This window comes from Rhea pennata, chromosome 9 (assembly GCF_028389875.1).
Source record: "Rhea pennata isolate bPtePen1 chromosome 9, bPtePen1.pri, whole genome shotgun sequence".
NCBI lineage: Eukaryota > Metazoa > Chordata > Aves > Rheiformes > Rheidae > Rhea > Rhea pennata.
In genome coordinates, this window is record NC_084671.1 from 21,937,478 (window position 1) to 21,956,116 (window position 18,639).

The window sequence follows — 18,639 nt, forward strand, 5'->3', positions numbered from 1 at the left end:
CCCCAGATGGGGAATAATGGGACTGACTGCTTTTACCTACATCACTTGGGGCATTGTAAGATTGCCCAACAGTAACACTGAAAAAAATCTGGCCTATCCTTACCCACAAGACTGAATACATACTTCAGAGAGAAAAAAAAAGCTCCATACAGAAACAATGATTTATGATAGCAAGTGCTTGCCAGGACAGTTACACTTCCATCTGCATCAAGAACAAAGTGCAATTCACAAAAGATCTGGAATTCAGGAACTTCCAATCTGTTCTCTGCATAATAGAAGGATTAATTTTCCTCACAGAATTTTTACCTTGGAGAATATACAGCTGTCTACGCACAAAAGACATTTTAATTTTGTTAGCGGTAAAATCATTATGCTATTTATGACAAAGGACAACATATGCATTCAAAGCTATTAATACCCTGAAAATTTCTCTGCATAAACCCCATCTATTTGTATTTTATGAAGATGAAATCAGAAGAGATGAGCTGAATACTCAGAAGGCAGGGCACTCAGGCTGCAACAAAGCACTGGTACTTTGAGGTTCATGAGCAGTCCCACCATATCACTTCCCTTGATATTTCCATCCACTGGATCTACTTCCTATACATGCCATTATGAACCAGATATTTGAATAGCAGAAAGTTACATATCAAAATTTGCTGTTCTGGCAAGATCTTCGGGTGTCCGTGCAGCAGAGTGAATTTCAGTCTCCAATTTATCAAAGATTTTGGTGCATTAACCAAACTTTAGCTTTGGGTATGTATGGATGCTAAACCTGTGAGTAAGCTCACCAACATCCACCAGCTGCTACAGAGACAATCTGCTATTATACATGGTGAAAACACTAATGTTCCTCTATCTGACCTCAACCCAAAAAGGTAAACTGGCAACCTAAATTACAGGGGATAGGTCACTGAAACGCTTCCCTATCTAAGGAGGTTGGATTTCAGGATGCTGATCTTCATTCTGCAGTATTTTAATGAGAATTAAATATATTAACTGTTTGGTCTGTACATGGCTTGTGGACAAACTGATGTCTCCTGATATCTCATGGAGCTTCTATGAGATGAGCAGAGGCATGGGAAAAACAGACATTTATTTACAGACTAATATAATGTAATTGAAAAAGTTTATAGATAAAGGAATAAACAATGTATATAAAAGGCAAATGGAAACGTTCAAAAATGCACAAACACTCCCCCCTTCCCCCGATGAGAGAGGTGTTACCAGCCTCCTTCTGAAACTGAATTCAGGAAGGAACAGCTTCTGGTTATCACTCCTGAAAAAACATCTCATCTTTTAGGGAGGGCCTCAGCAACTAACAAGGAACTATTGAATTTGGCCTTAAATTTGACTTTTCTTCTCATGACCCTTTGATTGAGTCAGAGCAATTATAAGGGCTTTTGCTGTTTTCTTCATTCTTCGACAGAGCAACTAGACAGAGCAACTACACATCCTTCACTTTTCCAGAAACAGGCTGCTTTCTCAAATGGGAGATTCTGCAGAGAGCTTTGCTCAGGGCTGTCATACAGACAAGTTAGAACATTCATAGTACAAGATCACATTTTTCACAGATGTTTTTGAAGAACAAGAATTAATGAGGAAGTAAACCCAAAGACTCTACCCAAAATGCCAAATAGATCCCAGCTACTGCTTTTAAAAATCATGACAACAATGGAATTTCTACAGTGCCTTGGGGTCTTGGTTCTGGGCACCCAACTTTGTCAGAAGCTAAAGTACAAAGTGTTTGCATGGAAAGGATCTGGTATGGTTCCACTGTCTCAGGTGAGACAAAAAAAGGACAGGTTTAAGGGGTCTGCTGATAATTTAGGGGATAACAGAAGGCATGATGGTTTCAACTCTAACACTTTATATTACTCTGCTGTCTTTCAATGGATAGCCTGAAGAGTAGAAGAGATGAAGAGAAAATTCTAATGGTTGCATGTCAGCTAGATCTGTCCCTTAGGGCTGTCTTATCCATTACATGTTTATTCAATACAAGTTCTTCTCAGGAAAGATGCCTCAGTAGACAGTTTTAGCATTTTTACAACAGGATGGTTACACTATATCTGAATTTTACTGGTAAATAAATTGAAATAAAAACAAAAAGTGCAATACTAACTTTCATACTATGCATTTGAGGAAGATGTAAACATGATAGGCATTCATTTGAAGATCTTACCATAACTACATATTGTTAGATTGTACCAGATAGGAAACTTGTGTTCATGTACCTCTCATATCCAAGATTTAAGAATACTTATGATTTAGGTTACCTAGAAAGATACAAAGAACACTGAAGCTAAATAACTAAAAGTTTGCTGAGAAATAACTAATTCATGTCACTGTCCTAATTAAAAAAGCAGGAAGCTAACTTGTTCTTAGAAATCACTCAAGCAGTTGTATTTCTGTGCTAATGTTTCATGTCCTGTATGTCTTTAAAAATTTTAAAGTTTATGCCCTAAGTACAGTTTAGCAGTGCTATTTGATAATTAGCAAGAACTGAGCTGGCACTTACAACTACAAGGAGTTACTAACACAGAAACCAAGTAAACTAACAGAGGAAAGGGAACAAAGGAAAGCAAAACATAACTTGGCTATTTCACACTACCAAAACCATCTTTCTAGCAAGAAAGAGCAAAATATTTCAAGTCTCACAGCAGTATCATCTTTATCCTTGAGTCTCCTTTTTTCCTGTCTTGGTTCAGGACTGCATGTTCCTGTTTTATCTTTAAATCAGCCATGGATTATTAATATCTGAGACAGTCTTCAGAAAACTTACAGCTGAATAGTTTTTTTTTCTAGAAGACAGATTCCTATGTAACAGCTATCTATTCTTCCAATCTTAATATTGTTAGTGTACCACTCCTTTTCATGTTTATGCAACTCATAGGAGTTGAGTTAATCAGGATTTGTTGTGCCTCCTTCAATAATGTTGCATCTGCAGGAACTTTACTCAGAAGTGTGGCACAACTCACATTAATTCAGCCGCTGACATCTGTCAGAGGAAAAGTACATTGACACTTTGGTTTCAGTCTCACATCCTTTTACTGCACAGGTGCAAGTGAGTAGGAAGAGAGAACTATCACTGCTTTTGCACACAAGGCTGCAATCTTGCTCTTGAGGGTTTCACTCATATCTAAGCTGTAGTAGATTTGAGCTATATGACAGTAATTCAAATATTTCATAGAGAATGTAAGAATGAGATACCACTTCTGGGGCTACTTCTCCAATCTAACAGTTTGTGGCTCCACTTTTTTACACAAGAGTTGTAGCAGTTTGAATCATTCCTTCCATTACACTGTTGGGCTGCGGCTGTGTTGCTCAGCTACCTTCCTGGCTGCTATACAAAGTCTTTATTCTCCATTTAGCAAAAGGTCATCTCTGACAATACCCCATTCCTAGAAAGCACTGCTTTCAAGTTGCTGATTACAGACTCAGATGCTTTGTTTCATTCTAATGCTTTTAAGTATTTCAAGAAACTATGACAGTTCTTGAAGGAAACCCTTTGAAATCCGTTACTTATGCATGTGTTTTGCCACCACATAACTGCAGCATGATGCCACCCAGATTTCTGGGACTCTTTACAGCATTTTCTGTTTAATAATAGGTGGATGCCTATTCTTTGTCATTGCTACATATACAACTTTACAGCATTTAAGCTCTCTGCAGGGAGTCACTCAATTCAGTCCTCAAACACACTATTTTGCAGCATATTGTGTTCAGGTTAAATGTTATGTTTTCACCTCTTGCTCTCAGGTATAACTTCCTGATTATAGCACACTTAGCCTCATCCATTTCAGCAATAATCAAGCAATCAGCAATTAAAGTACATGCTCTCTAGGAACATCACCATGTTTTTCATTCTCCCCCCCCCCATACACACTTTTACTGGCCGATTAAACCCCAAATAATAATTACAAGTCCTATATTGCTTCTAGGGGTTATTAACCAGACATGGCAGAAGATGCCTTATCTGTCTGTACTTGCCAGCATTCCCCTTTCTTCTGCCTAGCACCATGAAAACCTTCATTTATTTTTCTGAGTACAGAAGACTGCATGCATGGCTTAGTTGTAGGATTTTCTAAAATAGATTTGAACCTCAACAAACAACTTGAACACTTAGTGTTGCCTATGCCATTACTCCTTCCCTCCTTTTCCAAGCCCCACTGCCATGAACTGAAGCACACCAATCATGGGATTAACATACAGGCATCTCATCCTAACAGGGCCCTACATGATCATAATAGAGCTGTGAGTGCATGTCAGAATAAGAATGAACAGTTAATCAAGTCCTTTGCAATAATCTACAGACACAGTCAGGCAAAGACCACGCCACATGAAAAACATCCATGACATGGACTGGCAGAAAGGCCAAATCAAAAGCAGTTAGCACTCCTGAGGTAATAAACTGTAATTATTAACCAGTCTCCAAAGCTGGAAACATTTACAGCAGGACAAACACGCTGTACATCTCAGAAGTACATAGTTAAATATAACAGTTTATTCTGTAATTACATTCTCTCCAATAGCTGTTAAATGCTGTTAAACTCTCCTGTGTAGTTAGCTACCTACAAAAGTAGCTTTAGTACTTGTGGGGTAGGTATCACCAGCTGGCAGCCTTCGGCTTGTGCTTCTAAGTGTGCAAAGAAGGTGTTTATTTTGAGCAGAAATAATTTCTTACTGTCTTTCCTTAATGGAGAGACTGCTGCAAGCAGCAGAAACTACAGATTAAGTGTGAGGCTGAAACTTCTGAAAGTTTGTATGGGGCTACACTCATGGAAGAATGTGCACAGTATAGATTTGTAAATATGCTAAGAAAATACCCATACCATGCACTGCTGATTTTTCCCCAACAGAAAATACCTGTTTCCACTTTGCAAAGGTTTAGCAGGCACCTATGTAGCCAAATTGCTTCACCATGCACACATTAGCACAAGACCCATCACCCCTTTTGCTCAGGTCCACTGGAAAGGGAGCTTGAATGATACCAAGTCATATCTTATGACATCATACATCAGTTCTGATCAAAGTTTGTTCATAATTTAGATTTTAAAGTACTTGTGAATAAGATCTTATACTATTTGGGCACATGAACAAGTTACTTAAAACATAGCTTTTGTTATCACAAACTAAAGTCTCTTCTAATGACCATTACATTGATAATCAATTATATTAACAGTATCTCCATCCAGGTGTTATTCCAAATACAATTTAAAGTTTGAATAGCACATATGAGGTACAGACAAACAGCCTTAAACCAGTGTTAAATACTAAGGCAGCAGCCTTGCCCTGCTTTGCCTTTCCACATAGCAGCCTGGAACACAGGGCAATGCAGTGAGTTTGTTACAGGAGTGCACTTGACTTTTTTTAAAAAAAAAAAAAAAAAGGACAATGATTGGAAGGAACTGCCAGTTGAAGAGTTGGAGAGAGCACCCACATTTGCCTCCCTAGTTAAGTGTGCTATTTGGCTAGTTTATTTCACTGATTTAAAGCTCCATTCAGTAATTTTCCACTAGCATTAAATTCTGAAAAGAAATTTTACAGAAGAGCTTAGAATGGTCCCCCAATACAAAGATCACAGATTGCCTGAATTCATATCATTGCTTTTATTCACATTTTAAAACTACTCAGATGAGAGTACAAATGCCCTGTTAAGCGAGTAGGTGCTTAGAACAAGCAAAAGCCTCAAAACCAACCCTTAGAATAACTGCACACATATACAGCTGCACCCCAGTGTCCTTTACGATCCCGAGCAGCTCCTTCCATCTCCCTGGAACAAGGCAAGCCATTCTCACAACACTTAATTGGTTCTAAGAGTAGCCAAGGTCCAGCTGCTCTGTCTAGACAAGCAGCACAGCTGCCTCCCCTCAGTCCAGAGGAACCAAGTAGAGAAGAAAGTGAAACAGGCCCCGCTCTTCAAGAGCTCCATTCCCAGGGTCTCATGAACCTGACTAGAATCAGGATTGCACTTTTTAAAACAGATCCCTTGGGAGCAGCAATTGGCTTCCTAGGCAACCACAGCAGGCACAGGCTTTATTATTTACACAGTGATGGGGGCAGGGGAAAGGAAGATGAAAATGCTCTTATACATTCACACAAGGGTTTCCTAGTTCATGAATGTTCTTGCTGAAAGCTGCAATTTTGTTAAATTCAGCTAAAGTGGCAGGCAGAGTTATTTGGAGCAACAGCTTCCTAGACTTCCATCACTAGAAGAAATGGGAGCAGATGGTTACATGCCAGCAAAGCTGGCTTTAACAGATCTGAATGTTTTCCTGCACCTGAGAAACTCACAGGTGCCTTGTTGGGGAAGATGTCTGGCCCCTCCAGTAGACAGAGGGCTGAGAACTTGTCCATGAAATCAAGTTAGTTTTAAACATGTAATGCTTATTTTTCACTGTTGTATTTAGTTCTGAAAACTGCCAACTTTAAAACTCAAATTAGGAAGTCCACCCACCCAGTGCAGGAGGAGACCCCAGCACTGGAATTATCACTACCAGCTTCCCCATTTACTAATACACTTTGGCCATGCTCATGAAGGGCCTCAGTGAGATATGGGAAGGGATGGCAGTTCCTTCCAATCATTGTCCTCCTGTTTAAAAAAAAAAGTCAGGTGTACCTCTGTAACAAAACCTGTCCCACATTAATGTATTTCTACCAGAACATAAAGATAATACCTCAGGATACTTGATAGATAATGGTTGTATGTCAACATGCACTTATTCATTCCATACCTCTTGCACTATAAAACTTCACAGAATAGCAGATATTACATATCATTGCCATAAGCTTAGTCAGCAACACCAGCTGAACCCAGCAGGTACAGATGCATTTGGCATACTAACATGATATTCCATCATATAGAAATGTCTACATACACACAGATATAACATGAACATGAAGTAGAGACACTATTTGAATAAAGACAGTAATATCAAATTATTTGGTAGTCCTCATTTCAAGTAATGCAATGATTTAATAACTTAGCTTCCTATTTCTTTGAACAAATCAATTGGAGGACGCAGGACACAGCCTGGAGCCGTGTCCTAGTTTAAGTAAAGATGAATACCACAATAAGACTCACTTTCCCAAATTTAATCCTTACTACTTAAACTTAACACTGGCTGTGATATATTGTGAATCAGTGGAAGGCTTCTCCCATACATACTGTTACCAGTTGAGCTCTCAACTGGAACACAAACACAATTGCACCAAGGCAAGAATAGTCATGTATTAAGCAGAAAGTTAGACAGTTCAACATAATCTCTAACTATTTAGAATTTTCAGGTCAGGAATACACCTTTCTATGCCTTGCTTCTGCAGTCTGAAGATACATATTTCAGGCTGCAGCCTCCTTTGCTATTAATAAACAGAAGGCAACTGCCCCCAGAGTTGTAGGAGCAAAGAAATTGGGGCAGAGCACAGAAAGTGAATGAGTAGCATAGCATTTTCTCATAGTGAGAAAGGAAGTGGCAGAGCATGGTTAAGGCTAGCTTCTCTTTCTACTCCCATGTAGCATGAACATTTTAACAATTTCCTCCTCATTGCTTTTTCAATGAGGCCAGCCAAGTGAACAAATCCAGTAACTTAGGTGTCATTTGAATCCTAAGAAACTTACTTTACAACAAGGAAAGGTAAAAACATTTTGCTATTCCATCCAACCTGGATGAGCCTAGTGTTAACACCAGTGATGAGCAGGCAAACAACAGTATCCCAGGCAGTTCAAGACAAGAAAAAAGTAACTGCAACACTGCCCAATTCCTTTCAGGTCACTTCAGCCTCTCCTATTCCCTTAAGAGTCCTCACACATTACATCCTGGAAGAATCCTATCTATACAGATTCTGTAACTAGCCAATTCCTAATCCTTTCCTTTTTTTTTTCCGTAAGGCTAGAGTACTTGGTTTTTCCACATACACTTTTCAGATACTACATGGTTGAAGTCTCAGGGATCTAAGCCAGAGCTTCAACAGAATTAGGCTTTGACAATTTAACTTAAGTAGAACAGAGATTGTTAAATAAATAGAAAGTGAAAATAAACATGCACACACACATTCAGACACACAGCCTTTTAGGGAATAGTTTCACAATAAACTTCAATATAGAGGTGACAGATCTGATCCTGGAACTTCTATGTAGGTGTCTTGCACAGCTCAGGCAGCTCAGAGCAGCTTAGACACTACCAACCAGGTTCTTCTCCCAGAATGAGGAAATTCTCATCTCTTCCTAAAACCTTTTCTCCTAGCAGAGAAAATAGTTCAATCCTAGCTAATAAAGCCTTAGTCCAGCCTTTTTTTTGCCAGGATATAAACCAGGAAAATCCAAGGACCATAGTTTGGAAAGGTGTTTACAGTCCCCATTCAGATTTTGATGAAAACTTGGTAACATATTACTAGAGCCTCATGTCATAAGTGCACTTACTTTCCTGAAATCTAAAGCCATCTCTTAAAGCTGCCCCCAGATCCCTTGCTTAAGGCTCCTCTTCTTTATTCTCAGAATACCATTTAGCATCTCTTTTTACATACATGGACAATTCTGCCACCTTCAGTACCACTGCTGTTGATTATAGCATCATTTAGATCAGGAAGAGTTGTACTTACCTCAGGCTTTTGAAATCCAGCTATCAAACCTTCCAAAACTGGTGACTGTTCAATGCGTACTCTATTCACCATGCTCTCATGCCACAGCTGCAGACTGCCAGGGCACAGCAGGGCCAGTTAGTCCCCAGGGGACAGGAAGCAGAGAACAGCAGCCCAGTCAGCAGGGCAGAATTTTGCCAGCCAGCACCCCATCCCACTGCCCCCAAGCAGGGCAGGCCAAGTAATGGTAGCCAGGTTCAGCCAAGGGCTCAGATCTCCAGGAAAGCTCACAATGTTGAGGCAGGTCTGAGATCAAGCTGACCCATAGGTCAGACCTGGTGCTACCACAGAGAGCCACAGCAAACCAACATCTCTCCTACATAGCTCAGACAACAAGCAAGGGTGCTGGGCTGAGCTTAAATGGGCTCCTGGGCGGTGCTGGGTGGGGACCTCAGGTGAGGCTGGTCAGGGCCATTAGGGCCTCTGAGCGCCCTCAAGGCCCTGACACATACTTCTTCCCCATGTGAACCTCTGGCAATACTTTCTTGTTTATGGCAAGGTCCAGTGGCTTCTTCCTCAGTGAATTGTGCTGCATAGTTATCAGTTCTTTTAATATTCTCCTGATAGCATCACTGGCTCTCAACAACCAGCTCTTAAGAGATTTCCACCATCAGTTCAAATACACATGAAGAGTGCAAACAAAGCAAAAAAGGCAAAGCACCAGGATACGAAGCAGAAGTGCTTCACTATGTCAGGAGAATGATGCCTTCCCACAGCTGAGGAGCCAGTACATGCAATGGGATGGCAACAAAATCTGCTTTGATGCACCTGACAATTGCTTGAAAAAGTGTAACTTCTGAAGTGCTCTATAAAATCATAGATGCTAAGAAGGCTACTTGGAGATTGCCCTTTATTGCATATGTCATAAGGGCAAATCTAATACTTTTATTTTTAGTATGTTAAGTACAGCATAATTTTTAGATTAAAAGAGCTAGTAACAGGCCAAATGATGGCAGTAGAAGTCACCAATGTCTAGCATGAATATAGAGTGTGTCAGCAGTCAATGTCCATGAAGAGTGCCTGCCAGTATAAATTGGTTATCATTGTCATTCAGAGAACTCATATTTTTTCCAGAAAAAATATGACTTATTTGTCTTATTAGTTTTTACATACAGCTAACTAGCAGGATTCAAGGGCAGAACAAGATCAAGAAAAGATGGGATACCAAAAATGGGTATTGAGTCAGGAATGTGATAGAGAGAAATGAATTATGTACTGTGTTGATTAAAAAAAAAGACTATTTAATAACAGTCACCACAGAGAATAGCTAAATAATACAAAATGTATACATGAGCATCATATTGCCCATAACGAAAAGAATCAACCAAGCAATTGCCCAGATGCTAATTAGTTCAAGTAAGTGTCTGAAAACAAACACAGTCATATGAATGGAGTTGTAGGTAAGAAACTGATGAATCCCACAATCTCAAACGAAGAGTGATCCAGCTGCAGCAGCCTTCCTAGATTTTCAGATATATCTTCAGATACAGAAGGAGGGGGGGGAGAATGTTATTGCTGCTATGTAGAAAAAATCTGCAGGCCTCTTTAAGTACGAATTAGCGCTCATACCCAAGCTATCACAGTATCTGCCCAGGAATCAAGGCCTGAGGGATCCATCAAACTGCTTGTCTCAGTGTAGCATGATAAGGAGTACGTGCCGTGGGCCTTCCCAACCTGACAGACAGGCAGAGCACATGCACTCTCCTTTCAGGCTGCCACTGCTGTGTTCAAAGGTCTACAAACACCTGATTTCAAACCTCTTCTCCATATGTGCGCTACAGAAAAGCTGGGATTTGGGTCTGTGTCCCAGTGCCACCCATTTATATACACTGTGAGCTACAGCCCAAGTGCAGAGAAACTGGAGCTGCTGCCTCTATCTCACTGGCAGTCATTAAAGCAAGCACCCAGTGCTTGCACAGCTGCAGGAAACCAGAGGATTATTTTCCTGACAGCACTGAAGAGAATAAAGTTTTCTATTTTGAGACTTTCATTACAATTCTCCATTTCCAATAGTTTGATATTTCTCTCCAGAAGCTTGAAAATAAGATTAGCCACTGAAGTTTGTCCTTCATTTTTGTCAAACATTGATGTTCTAAAACTGAAATTGAAACCGCATACGAGTGTATTTTTCCTGTATGCAGTGTCAACCTTAGTAGATTCTTTGAGCTTTTGAAGTAGTATGTATTAGTTGTGCTTTTTTTGTAGGCTGATTTCAGACACACAGACAGGACTCCGCCACGTCCGCAGTGACCTCAGTGAAGTTATACCACATTTACGTAAGCTAGCATGACTAAGGGAAGGAGAACTAGCCCTCTTTTTAGAAGAGAGATAGCAATGTATGCCTCCCATAGGCATGTGCAAGTTCTGACTGAGGAAAGCATTTCTATATTTAAATGCATACTTGAGTTCCACGGAATTTCTGCTAACATTAGGTACATGTTTAAAAGTTATTTGAAAAACAAATTTTCTCTCAATTGGCATGAATATAAGGTAAGCTGGCTCTTAAGTGTGAATCCAAATGGTAATTATGAAGATGATCTGAGGTGTCTGAAAGGAAGTCAAAAGCAGAAGCCCAGTGGTGTCAGGTATCTCAGTTAAATTCTGGTAAAACTTTACAGCCTTCCAGGGAGGAACCATATGCAATTGGAAAAAATAACAACTAAAATTAAACCTACAAAGGGTGTGCTATGAAACTTAAATGTCTTCTTTTGGCTGCCCATACTTAGAAAAGCAAAACCACTGTTTAGGCCTTAGCCTGGTTTGTGCATTAAACCTTCTGTGAGTAAAATGAGATTGCACTCTTTGTAGGCAAAATTGGTTATTTTGCGTGTGAGGAACAAATGCTTATTTTTTAATGGATTGAGAAAGAATATGTGTTTCTCTAAAGGTACTGTATCTAACTTTTAGAAGCCTCTATTTATAATGTATTAAAGATACTTTTTTCTTTTAGATTGTTCTACTCTAACAAATTAGAAAAGCACTAAGAGGCGGAAGATATTTAATAGCAGACTTTTAGTAAGTCTTCAAAATCCTACACTGATTAATTTGTTGATTAAATGTAGTAGCTTTCAGCCTCTCAACAGCTTTCTCATTTAAAACGGTAACTAGGCAGCAGAATCAATAAAATATATCTTCACCCCAAAAGAGCAGCACCAGCAGTCTTGGGCAGTAGTAAAGAGATGTTTTCCCTTCTCTCATGTACATAATTACTTCTTCTCATAATAAATGTTCAATTCATAATCCAGTCACTGTAGGGTTTGGCAGACTTTAGGTCCTTGTGATACTGGCTCTCATTATATGATGTTTTAAGATCTAATTTATCATAGCACTTGTCATAGCAGACAATATTCTGTTTAGGGCTGTTTTGTTCTAAGCCAATAGGCGGATGGGGTCATATACTAATTTAATAGCTAATTTAACACTCCAGTTGCTCAAATAAATGCTGAATAAGGAATAGTTTGAGATTTTGTGTGTCCTTCCTGTGGCTGATAAATGCAAAATGACAATTTTCCTCTCTGATTAAACTTTTCATTTCTGAACAGATGGAGGTGGGTAAGCAAGTGGCTTTGAGGACAGGAGGAAAACTTTGCTAATCTTTACAATGATTGTCCCGAAGACTGAAAGCAGAATACTTTGCATTGTATCTATGATACTGTTGTCTCACTAATGGCACACAGGATCATACAACTTTGACTGTGGCAAAGTACCAGGGATCCCAGTGACGTTCCCATAGAGCTTGCATTAGAAATGGAGACTTATGGTGTACTTAATCTCATCCTCTGAAAGACTTTACTATGTGCCAGTTGGCAGCAGCATATACGGATTAGAATAGCAGTCTGGCAAAGTGCGTCTAAATTTGTACAGTTTAGATAAACCAGCACCAGAAAAAAAATACTAAGAGAAATGGAAGAAGGATCAGGCCTCAATCCACTAAACATAAAGAGTATCAGAATTACAATGCCTCTGCCTTTCCTCAGCACAAACCACTGCTATCCCAGGACCAGCTCCCGTCGGGGATCGCAGACCATATGGCACATGTGATTACATCCTGTGCTTGCCCCCAAAGTCAACAGAAGATAGACATAAAGGCATTCGTAACTCAGCACCCTGATAAGACAGAGATGAGACTGAGATTCAAACAAGGTAAAAATGTGGCGGTATGCTGAGGAATTTACTTGCCTGAAGAGAATGAGACAATGTTGTTGCCTGCCTGCTTTAAAAAATCTGAAAATGAGTAACTCTGAAGTTACATAAAGGTCCAGAATGATACAATATACTCTGCTTTCAGTTTTGCTTCTTGCTTTTTTGTCTTTTGGATTCATTCATGAGACAACCTTCTAAAGGATCATTGAGTATCACTGATTATATTTTGTTTTCAGTTCACTGCTATATTTTATTTTTATGGCCTTTTCAATTGCCTCCAGATGGATTCTTTTAAAATGTTTTTAATTGTATCCATTTTGGTTGAAAAAATATGAATATGTGGAGTACTATCATTATTGAAAGGTGTCCCATATCTTCTTCTTCTTGGCATTTTTTTCCACTCTTCAATATAAGATTAATTGCCCTATTTGTTTTCTTTGGGCGGGGGGGAACGCTTGTTGTTGTTGTTTTTTAATGTAACAGTTCCTGCTGTCCTTCTAACTGTGTGGAATGAGTTAAAAGCCCCACCAAACCTGTAAGGGTGAAACTGTTCCAGGAAGTCTCAGTGCAAATGACTGCACTTACCGTGAGCAAAGATTAGAGCACAACATAATCTGGTATTGTCTTTTTTTTTCCTAGTAAAAAGATTTGACTGGAGCTTTAGCAGCAACTAACCACTCTGCTTTGGTTTCTCTTCACCTAGTTTTGACAGTAGTCTGTAAAATTTAATGGTTAATATTTAAGGAAACAGAGCCTTCTTACAGAGCCAATAATATCATGTTGCTTCAAACATCAAATTAAATCTGCTGTGGGCTCAGCTTCACTATGTAGCACAGTGACTACAGTTTGTTCCAGTCCTAGCACATCAAACCAGGCAGAATATATTTCTAAGGCAGCTCATTTGCGTCTCAGACCCCAGCCACCATTCTCCACAATGCTGTAATACTCCCGCTTCAACGTTTTGCCAGGTTTATTGTCTATGCTTTTGTAATTACTACATATCTAACAATGAAACTAGTGGCAGTTTGTTTTCCTGTTTGTACCACTGCAGGTAGCACCAGCTGGGCACTGACACTTTTGCCTCTGAGTAATCTCAATGGGATGTATCTCTTCAAGCATCAAAAGCTGAGTTGCATATTCACAAAAATTGGCAGGAAGCTAACTTAGGAAACGAAAAGCTGGTCAAGTCCTGTAGTGAAATACAGGGAAGAAGAGATTCTCCTCCGGGCAAAGTAGAGAAAGTCATAATAATTTTCTTAAAAGTCAAGGCTTGACTCTCATGTAAACTGTGAGAAGGCATGCTACCAGGAATAGCATTAGCTCCTGGATGGACATTACTGCACAAGCTGCTTTCTGGTCATTCTGTCAAAATGGCAAAACCTTTATGGCACCACACAGGCCTACTCTTGAAGTAGGCAGAGGAGATGTAAAGAGATGTAAGGCAATCAGACCAGCAAACGACACGCCAAACCTTGGATGCAGTAACAAAGAACCTAGTATTTAGATCATGATGAAAGATGTACGTTCCCCAGGAACAAGGTTAAGTATTGCTGCTAGAAGAAGGGTAGTATAGGAGATTAAGCTCTTCAGTTTTAACCGTTTTGGATTTCCAACATATTTAAACTGCATCGTACAATCTGAATGGTGTTCCCAGAAACTTTGCACTTAGACTAAGCTCCACTATGGAAATTATTAGTAAAGTAATCAGTACTTTTTACAGACTGTGTGTGTCTTATGCATTGGTCATCTTATTACAAGTCTGAATAAGATCTATGAATCTCTCTCACATCTGCTGGCTTCTGGTATGTCTGAAGAGAAATCGTAACAGTTGAGTAACATCTGAGGTAAGAAATTGAACTGCTTTATGTTATGAATAAGTGACATGTATGACAGAATTTGTGCTCATGACTTGAAACAAGCAGATCAAAAACACAACCATGGCAAAGATCCTTTCCACACCTGCAAGTGGTTGATTATGTTTGTTTTCTACTGACTCAGTTGATTAGCAGTTGTCAGGTTTCAGTAGCCACTATGTTTAGGATTTTATTTCTAGGATAGGCAGAGGAACTGATGTGTCCTACATTATTATGTATTAGACCTTCTTTGAGGAGGAGTTTGGACTAGATGACCTCTGAAGGTCCCTTCTACCCCAAATTATTCTCTGATACTGTGATTCCCAGATACAGGAAAAAATGCTAACCTACCTAGAGCTAGAGAACAAGAGAAAGAAAAGCAATCATCTGAACAACTATGAGTCTGTTAGTCTGTCTTCAACGGGTTGTAAGATTTAGAATACATCTTAAAAACAATAAATACAGACAACCAATGGATACTGAGATAAAATCTCACGTCAAATTACCAGCAGCACATCCTTTAGATTATCCTAGTATCTTCTCTGATTAGAAATACTAGGGAGCTGAGACCTGCTGTGTTTAAATAGCACTTTATTTGGGAAGTTTTTCAGTCTGAGGAAAATGCTAAGTACAGTAAGTAAGTATAACCTAGCTAAGGAAGTGACCAGACTAAGGAACTGATAATTTGTGCCAAAAGGTGGAGGCTGAAAAGAGGTTCTTAGCTGGTCTTTTGAAGGTCTTGAATTGGGACTAGCTCTCCCTTTAATATTTAAATGTGCCAATTCCAATAAAAAGAAGAGGGAGGTAACATTCGCCGAAGTCAAAGAGAGGAAGTATTATCATTTTCAGAGAGGACTGCAATAACCTACAGAATGAAATGAAAGATCTTGGGGATGCCAATGTAGAAGCTGGATGGTATTTAATAGCACTGCATGCGAAGCTATGCATTTAAGGACTCATAGCTGGAAATGACTGAAGGGAAGGATCTGGTCATGCTGGCAGATTACAGGCATCGTGTGATGTGTATTAAAGGGGTATGATGCAGCTGCACAAGAAATACAACTCAATAAAAGACCATAATTTTTAGTGACTCTTTTGACACTTCTGTATCTCTTACCAGAGGGAGACCCACATATTCTACAGTTTCTCAGAACCAGCTCTTCAGTTTTCACATCCGTTTACATCTTTTTTTTTTCCCAGATAATAGCAAATGAAAAGTATTTGTGTGTGCACAGAGAATGAGCAATAGAAAGAGAGGAAAGACAAGGGAAACTCTGAAGTAACAACGTAAATTTTGGGAGTGTTATTTTCTATTTGGATAAAGAGCCATTAATTCCAGAAATACATCCAAATTCTGCCTTTGAAAGCTTTCAACAATGTCAGTTCCACTAAGTACAGTGCTACTACAGTAAATGATTTAAAGGATATGAATATAGGGATGGTAGGTAATGTCTTACCAGCTTCCCCTTCAGCAATGTTGGTATTTCTGTGCTAGACCTACAGCAAAGATTCTGCCTGCTTGAAATATTCACCCAATGTTGTTCATAGGCCATGAAAGCCAGAACTAACAATTTTGTTAAATTGAATCATATTAATAAGTTCTATTACTTCTGCAGTGAGAGTTTCTTATTTTATTAGTATATAGGTTATTAACTATACTAGCAGCAGGACATAACAAATGCAAAATACTTGTTCAAGAACAGTACTGTTTTCAGCAGGGAATAATTAAGAATACATTTCAATAATATTTAGGATTCTAATGAATAAAAGATAACTCATGCAGGCAACTCAGAGCACTGCGTAATTTTCTCCAAGGGGGTTAAAATTTATGATGAGTGCCTAATTCATAAGAAAGCACTTCTGGGTTATATATTTCAATAGCAGACAAGATGTGATCAAGGTTCAGGTAACACATAGGTTTGAAATGTCACCTTTCCTACAGGAAGCCTTCAACGGGATGTCAGAATTCTTCAGCATGATTCTCCTGAAAAGCAGAAAACGCCTTAGAGAGGTGGAGTTTTAGAGCTCCAGCACTTTGCAAACAGAACGTGCATCAAATGCAGAAATTTTCCCTCTCATTCACGGAAGCACTGATTTCATTTTCCCAGCTGGATCTGAGTTGGTAAACAAGCCCTAAGCACAAACGTGCTCCCATCTCCACAGCAGCGACATAATGAAGGCAGTAAAGAATATGACAATCAAACTCTGGCTTTCTTTCAGACTCCGCTCCAATTCTCAAATTCCCCTAATTACCCAATGCAGCTATTTAGTTTTGTAGCCCAAAATTGCCTTGATTTTATTTCTTCCAGAAAAGTAACAAAGTGCGTTTATGTGGCATAGTCTGTTCAGGACTGCCTAGTCAGTTTGTTTTAAACTTGGCTATTGACAGCAAGTGCAGGCTCTAGTTTAATTGTCTTAATCACTTTGGATTCCACCCCACACATGGGAACAGCTCAACTAGAAATGTCTCCTACCTCATTAATACTCCCTGTTCCACTGGGATTCTACATGCCTTTTTTTTTGGTGTGGGGGGGGAGGGGGAGAGAGAAAATACAAAGAAAGAAAGTCCAAGGGCTGTGATTGTATAGAGCAGAGGCTTTAGGTAACCTGGATTGAAGAGACAGACATTTGTATCTGGATCAACACACAGTGCTGCTCTTAAAACTGCAGATGTGAAAAGTATCAGAAATTTCTAACAAACAAAGCATAAACAAGACCTGTTTGTAGGTTTGGGGATTTTTAGATACTGTTTCTCAGTTGCTTTGGCTGATTACTGAAATCCAAATACTGAAATGCAGTCACTGTACTCTCCTGGCACAGCCTCCTCCCTGTTCCCTCACGCAACTCCAGAACAGATGAACAGGTTTTTCTTAATTTTCTAAAATTCCTCTTAAGGCTTGAACCACACCCAAAGAATATTGTTTGTTTGGACAGGATACAATTGCCCTTCTCTTCCAGCTGAGAAGACAGTAGCTAAGAGTTCCAGCAAGCCACTTCAGGCTTTTCAGGCTGATGTTAGCATCTATGAGGTGACTGCGCACAGCTGGGCCTCCGGAGCCTCCATGCGGACTGAGCCTGTTCAGGGCCACTGCACAGCACTTGGAGGAAACAAGAGGCTTTGTGTGGCCTGTTTAATTGCCTATAGAAAGAAAACAAGGACTTTTCTGCCAGTTTTTGTCAGTGTTGTACAAACTGCATTTCAACTCATAAATCTGCTTGCCTGACAACCTGCTTTGTCTCTACATGTAGAGATTGTAACTAACCAGTTTTCTTCCTGCTCCAAGTTGGGGTAAGCTACAACGCAGCTAGATTTAAGGTAGCCTTATCTTTCTATCTCTGTGCTGTTACCAGAACTACAAAAGATACTTAGCTAATATTTGGCTAGGTCTGTTCCTATGACAGATAGGCATAATGAAGGCTTCTCTGCTTCACTGGGTTTTCAGTATAGCTCCCTTCCTAAAGCAAGCCTGTTCCCTTAGCCTACTACCATGTTATACATAAACAGTTTGTTTTCCTTGGTTTTGTTTTTGCTGCCACATTTCTTTCCCTTTTAAACCAAGTATTGCTTCCTATCATTAGACTAAATTTCTGTGTCTGATCCTGTAAGTTGGATTTCCCTGAAAGACACTATTTCATCTGTGGGTAACAATCTGAATTTAAGCTGCTGGTCTACTGGTTCCTGGGGCCTCCAGTTAGGTTATGCATTTAGGTGTAATGTGATGCATTTATCAGCTTTTAAAGCTTTAAGAGATTCAGAGGAAAATTTGGAAATGTTATCAGAGCAAATCCTACACTTAAAAGCCAGGAAGCAAACCAAAATGGACCTATATGCATTCGTCTCTTAAATTCTCAATTGACATGTTTACGTTCAGAGTCAGTATTCTAGGTGTCGCTTGGACAGCTGATGTGTAACTAAAATGGTGTTTGCAATCTGGAAAACAAAATCATAGAAGTTGGTCTCCCTTACACACGCTCACTAACTGCTGTAATTTAGCCTAAGGAATAT

At 39.4% G+C, this 18,639-nt stretch overlaps 1 protein-coding gene across 1 annotated transcript in view; it reads right to left on the reverse strand.

Annotated features, from left to right (window-relative positions):
- The window catches only part of PXYLP1 (2-phosphoxylose phosphatase 1), a 72,091-nt gene extending 55,479 nt beyond the window's left edge, over positions 1-16,612 (reverse strand). Inside the window, exon 1 of the mRNA XM_062582609.1 lies at positions 16,565-16,612. The gene's annotated coding sequence lies outside the window, so the exon portion shown is untranslated. The remainder of the gene's footprint in view (positions 1-16,564) is intronic.
- Positions 16,613-18,639: the final 2,027 nt, after the last annotated feature.